This window comes from Carassius auratus, unplaced genomic scaffold (genome assembly GCF_003368295.1).
Source record: "Carassius auratus strain Wakin unplaced genomic scaffold, ASM336829v1 scaf_tig00000466, whole genome shotgun sequence".
Taxonomy (NCBI): domain Eukaryota; kingdom Metazoa; phylum Chordata; class Actinopteri; order Cypriniformes; family Cyprinidae; genus Carassius; species Carassius auratus.
Window position 1 is genome coordinate 357 of NW_020523302.1, and position 7144 is coordinate 7500.

The window sequence follows — 7144 nt, forward strand, 5'->3', positions numbered from 1 at the left end:
TATAAAGTTTGGTGTAAATATGTCAAAGCTTTGCAGAGATACAGCCTCAAATGCATTTTGGCACCCTTCAGGCAGATTTGTTGATGCGCTTAATGAGAACCGTTTCCTATATTGACATGAAATCCATAACTTTTTGCCAGCATGGTCTGAAGATGATCCACGTCAAATTTGGTGAAAATCTGACTAACGGTCTAGGAAGAGTTCGAAAAAGTAGGTTTTCAACATTAATCAAAATGTCAGACAGGAAGTTCAGCCAAATAAGAAAAACTTTGTATCTATGTTCTCGACTTGACCCAAGGAATCTAAAAATGTCAATAGCCAGATTTATTCAAAAGTTATTAGCCTTTATGTAAATTGAGTTATAACTTTTGACCACTAGGTTAATTCAAATATTTGAGTACCTTCAAGGGATGGTGTTGTTGGCACATTCTGAGTTTCATAATATTACACCAATGCATTTGTTTAGTATAGCATGTTATTTCACAAAACTGTATTGAAGTTAATGAAAATTTCATGTTTTGTTCTATTATAGCACCACCAAGAGGCTCAGTCCCACCATTTTTTTATGTGTGCTCAGAGTGAGCCCATACATATGTGTGTCAATTTTGGTGAAAATATCTCAATTCACTTCAGCGTTATAGACATTTAAATGAAAAAGCATGTAAAAAATGACTGACTCTTGACTTTGATTGAATATTACTACCCCTTACTATCAATATTTTGGCATTTGGGCTTTGATGTTTAGCTATCGACCTATGTTTCCGAACTTCTGATGGTGGTTTCGTCTCGAAGACAAGCGGTTTCGAAGATATAGCCAAATGTTTTTTAAGCTCTAAATCACAACGCTACACAAACCGTAAGGCGAAACCTAGTGTGTATCGTAGGACTCGGTAAGGTTTCAGGAGACTAATTTGATGTATCTCGTGAAAATTAGTCGACCACACCTAAAGTTATAAGCATTTAAAAAAGAAGATCACCACTAGGTGGCGCTGTTTCGAAACTTCTCACGCTCCTTCAGGACATTGTGCTGATGACCCATACCAAGTTTCGTAACAATCTGTTGATGCATTTTTAAAATATAGCATTTAGCACAAAATTCAAAATGGCCGACATTCAAAATGGCCGAAATGGTCATATTGCATATCAGTCGACTAGGCATGGTGCCCTGAATCTAACAAGACCAATGTTATGATTTTTGGACAAACTGTTCAGAAGTTATGAGCAAAAATAGCAATTTTTCATATCTCCGGACCAGTAGGTGGTGCTGCACCGAAACACTGCATGTAGCCTCAGGTCATGCTTGTTATGACATGTACCAAGTTTGGCCTGAATAGGATAAGTTGTTGCAGAGATACAGCTTTACGATTGTTTTTACGTAAGCGTTTATCGAAAACGGTTTGACGAATCAATTTGAATTCCATAAATTTTGGTCAGCACTGCCTGAAGATGATCTGGTTCAATTTTCGTGTGAATCGGACAAACCGTCTAGCACGAGTTCGAAAAAGTAGGTTTCAAAAAATTCAAATGGCGGCCATATTTGACCAAAAATTACTGGATAGGGTGCAATCGAATTGCCATGAGCTCAGAAATCAGAGAAAAAAGAATTTTGTTTTGATTGGCCTTACGGTTAAAAAGTTATTAACAAAATGAAAGTGAAATTTTGGACAGTTGGTGGCGCTAGAGGGAATGTCTTATACACACCAAAATTGGTGTACTTAATGTTGGCACTGTCCTCTAAACCAAAACAACTTTCCCGCAATCGGTTCTATGGGCTGCCATAGACTCCCAGTCGGAAGAATAATAATAATAAGAACGGCAACAAAACAATAGGGTCCTACGCACCTTCGTGCTTGGCCCCTAATAAATAAAACAGTTATTGAATAATTGCATATCTCATATTTTAGAGCAGTACCTACAATTTGGGAAATAAATATAAAAACACGATTTACAGACTACAGACTACAGCAGATTACAGTCACATTTACATATATATACCACATTTATTACTTTTTAATGTGCAGTCAAGTATTTGTATTATTATTATGTATTTTTTTTAAGCATTCAACTTTTTATCTCATCTTCTTTGTTGGTTTTAATAAAAGATGCTCTGTTTTGTATTAGGGTGACTTTTTAACATTCTCTCAAGGGTCTACAGATGGAAAATATCCTCTTTGGTGAATTCTGGCACAATTACAACATGTTTGTTAATGTGTGTTGCCCTGTTATCAAATAAACTAAACAAATCTAAACCACCGGATTTACAAAAAACTAAGTGAAAAATTAATCTTGGATCACTCTAGTAACTGCGTAGCAATGCTCTTTTCTGTGTGTCAGTTTTGTTTGGTGTCACTTAAATCTGAGAACAGAAGCTGTTTGTCGGTGAACGAGGGTCAGATGCTGCAGATATCCTGCTGGTCTGTTCAGGTGTAGCACAGATATTTCATTAGCGCTTAATTACTGCTGCCTTAAATCCAGATTCCAATAACGTGGTTTCAGCAGGAGCAGGAAAAGGAGAAACGTCCCAGCATGCATTGGGCTTGTTTGGTCTGAACAGAAAGAATGGCTGTATGGAGAGGGAGAGCTGATTGTTCTGGCAGTGGTTTTTTTGCACCTGCGTCTTTGTCTGTAATCAATCTTGTGTGCACAAGCTGATCTCGCTCTGTGCTGTTCACATGTAATGTTCTGTCGTCTCGCCAGATGATTCGCCATCATCCGCTTTAACAGACAGCACCTGTGCTCAATCTGCACTCGTTTACCTGTCGCAGGGTTACCGGGGCAACACGCACTGCCATCCAATCAGAGCTTATGATTCAGTCTTATTATGGTTCACTAAAACTAAAACCATTAAAAACAAACAAACAAACAAACAAATTAATAAATAAAAACATTACTTCAAAAATAAAATAATTGTTAACTCAAATAAAATATAAATAAAAGCTTATACTATTTAAAGATAGTAAAATGTTAACTGAAATAAAATATACAAAAACTTAGAAAAATACCTAAACGTTATTTAAAATAAAATAAAATACAATGCAAAAGGTTGACTGAAATAACATATACAAAATTTAATATAATAAGCTGGTAAAATATATAAATGTAAATAAATTTGAATTGAAATAAATATACAAAAATTTACTTTATTAAGATAGTAAAAATAAATGAACATCGACTGAAATAAAATATACAAAATGTTAACTGAAATAAATGAAATATTTAAAAAACGATATTATTTTATATTATTAAATATATTATTTTAGCTAGTAAAAATATCTTAATTAAATGTTAACTAAAATAAAATTGTAACTTTTCATTTTCCGTCGGTCTCAGTACATGATATAACTACAGAAGAGTCAAGTTTTAAATAGGAAACATATAGAAACTCTTTGTTCATTTTTGAGCAAGAAGCTAACGGTCTAATCAGATTCAATGATCTATGCTAAAGTAAGCTAAAAGTGCTACCGCAAGACCCAGAGACTGGCTGAATGGATCTGCAAATGGTAAAACTCAACTCGTTAACTCTATGGGAGTTGGAAAATTAGCCTTTTGAGTGAGTGGAGTGTTCCTTTAACTCAAATCAGTTAATCTATTTTCATTAATTTAACCCCTTTCTAGGCACCTCCGTTTTTGGCATGGAGACAGAAATGACATACCCAAAATATAAAGGTTTCTGCTCATGATTCTTTCTGACTAGATACATATTCAACATATGTTCACAAAGCTGAATATGACTGAATATGAGTGAGTGGTGAATTTCTATTCAAAATGGGGCATAATATGGATTTATTATTTTGCACTCCTGACATAAATCACTAAATATCTGTCACTGCAACAATGTTGTATCAAAATATTGGTCAAATATCGAAGCTAGAGTCTTTAAACTTTCAATTGATGCACAGTTTGTCCAGATCAAGTAAGAGAGTGATGTTTAATGTGCTGTGAAAGTGAAACAATAATAAACTGGGGCCGTCGGCGATGTTTGCACGTAAAGGGGTTAATGTAATGTAATTCGACTGTATATACTAAAATATCAAAAAAAAAAAAAAAAAAAAATTCCGAACAGTGAATCTGTGAAACCAGTGGTTTGCTCATGTTGGCCTCCGGCGACCCTCTGCTCTCATGCAGCTCCAATCAGCGCTTGTTAATTACCCTGATGCTGAACAGTTAATGGGTGTTGGCAGTATCTGGACACCATCAGGTGTTTATCATAGCGTTTGCCGGTGATTACAGACACCGGTGTGTTCATCTGTCCTCCTGCGACCCGTGAGAGCTTCAGGGAGATCTGCAGAGATCAGAGCATCCAAAGAAGCCTCCACTGGGCTTTCACCCCAAAAATCACAGAAGATAATCAGCGCTGAAGACCTCCATCGCTGTGCTGGAAAACAGATTGCAGCTCACCAAAATCATCTCCATCTCCTTTCCAAACGGCTTGGCTCTTCTCGAAGCTTTTCCATCCAAGAGTCCACAGAGGACGCAGACCATATCAGTATCAGATTATGGATATACAGAGACTGAAACATACAAGGCCTTGTGGGTCTATTAATTTGGGTTGTTTTTAAGTCAGTAATTAAATCATCGAGGGCCTAATGAGTCCCATGTTTCATCTGCTTGTCAGATTTCTGACCCTGAAGAGGAAATGTGTCCAGAACAAACTTGCTTCATAACCACAATCCAGCACTGTGCTGTCCAGTTATTTTAATGCGTTACAAACTCAAATCTGATTGCTGTTTGTGTGAGAAATATTAGATATGAATTCAACGTTCCTTAAAATTATGCTTTTGGCCTATGCACACCTCAGAGAAACTGCTTGACTGCATAAAACAGTTAAAACACACAACAACTAGTTTATAATTTTTTTTATATAATTTGTTTTTAATTATATAAATGATAATAATAATCATTGTTTTAATTACTACCGTGTAACCTTACATGAACTATCTTGTCACTACTGACAGCTTAATTGCACAGTTTTATGAGATTTTTAATTACTGTGTTAATGTTTACTGCTACAAAATGACATTTGAATTTAATATCATTATCAAACTGAAATTAATATATATGTTATAACGTTCTGCTCATGAAGACTATTATTATACCAAAACTTAAAATTGTGAAATATTATTAACACATTATTATCATCATTGTTGAAAACAGTTGTGCTGCACAGTATTCTTGTGGGAACTGTGATATATTTAATTTTTCAGGATTCACAGATCAATAGAAAGTTCAGAAGAAGAGCATTTTTAGTTGAAAGATAAATCTTCTGCGACTTTAGTTACTGTTACTTTTGATCAATTTAATGCAACCTTTCTAAATAAAAGTATTTGTTTCTTAATATAATATAATATGTAATACTGCATTTATCAGAAGCAGGATTGTCAGTGTTTATGTTTGTCAGATTAGTGCCGGAGAGACTGGAACCTTGTTTGTCTGGTTATCTTTCTCCATGACCAGGCCATTTCAGAGAGATTATTCACACAGCAACACCTCTCACACACACCTGCTGTTACACACCACCTGCTAACATAACTGTGTGTGTGTGTGTGTGTGTGTGTGAGGGGATTTCATACACCTGAATGCTCTTTCTGTGTGGTTTTGATCAAGTGTGAAGAGTGCGATTGACCGGTTATGTTTGAAAGACAACTGAACTCACTCTCTTTAGCTCAGACTTTAGCTAGATATATTAGTTCATTTAGCTGTCCAGCAAATTGTGCGCAAAATAATGTTTTTAAAGCAACATTTCACCCAAAAATGAAAATATGCTGAAAATGTTCTCACTCTCAATCCGTCCAAAATGTAGATGAGTTTGTTTCTTCATCAGATTTGGAGAAATTTAGCAGTACATCTTTGTCTCATCAGTGGATGCTCTGCAGTGAATGGGTGCCGTCAGAATGAGAGTCCAAACAGCTGATAAATACATCACAATAATCCACACCACTCCAGTCCATCAATTAACATCTGGAGAAGACAAAAGCTGAAACCAATCCATCGTTAAGATGTTTTTGACTAAAATACGAGTCCGTAATCCATAATAACTCTTCATCCAGTGAAAAAGTGGAATCAGGAGAGAAATCTGCACAGATCAACATAGCTCTAAACAAATATGTGTGTGGATTGTGATGTGAGAGACAGCAGAAGATTTACGGATTATGGATAAATACTTCCACATACTACTTTTAACTCTAACTATTATTGAGTATTATATTTAAAATGAATATAATTTGTTTAAATACATGACATGCGCGTTTCAATAGAAAACATTCATCAGTATACTTAAGTGGGTCAAAAATCACTCTAAATTTCAGCTAATTTATATTAATATAAACTTGAACTATAATACATTTTATAATACAGCTCAAGTGGTTCTCTATATTCAGTGTTTGTGTGTTTGACTTTGTAAAGAGCCGGTGTCAAGCATTAATTGTTGATCCTGCAGTTGTGTGGAAATCACAGTCCCAAAGCACTTAATTTCCCTTTAACACACACACACTCTTCAATCCTCCAGACGCACCACAGCAATCAAACACAATCACCACCGGCACCACAGACATTCATCTGGAGATATGTAAGTGCTGTCAGGCCTCGCGTGTCTAAGGGGTGAATCTCACCAATGCCAGGGTCACTTTTCAGCTCAAAATAAGACTAAAACACATGACTTTCTGCGTCAGGCGGACGCTTTATCTGAAGCAATACGGCCACTCAAGCTGCATTTTCAGTTTGTGTGGGTGGAAATAAAACTATGACCTTGTTGTTGTCAGCATCAAGCTCTTTCATTAGAACTACAGAAATGGAAAATCAAAAAAAAATAAAATAAAATCCATATACCCCATCTGTTAAAATGTTTTGGTTTTGAGTGTTTTGTTTGTTTTTTAGCTATCCATGTAATTTGTATTTAAATTTGCATCACATATTTAAATGCATTTTTTTGTATTTACTTTAATCAGCATACTGTAAAAAAAAACAACAACAACAATTGCAATTAAAATATACGCACATTACACTAGTTGTAATAATAATAATAATAATAATAATAATAATAATAATAATAATAATAATAATTTATTGGGAAGAAATGTACTTAATTGTCATGAATATAATGTCTTAATGCAAATAATAATAATAATAATAATAATAATAATAATAA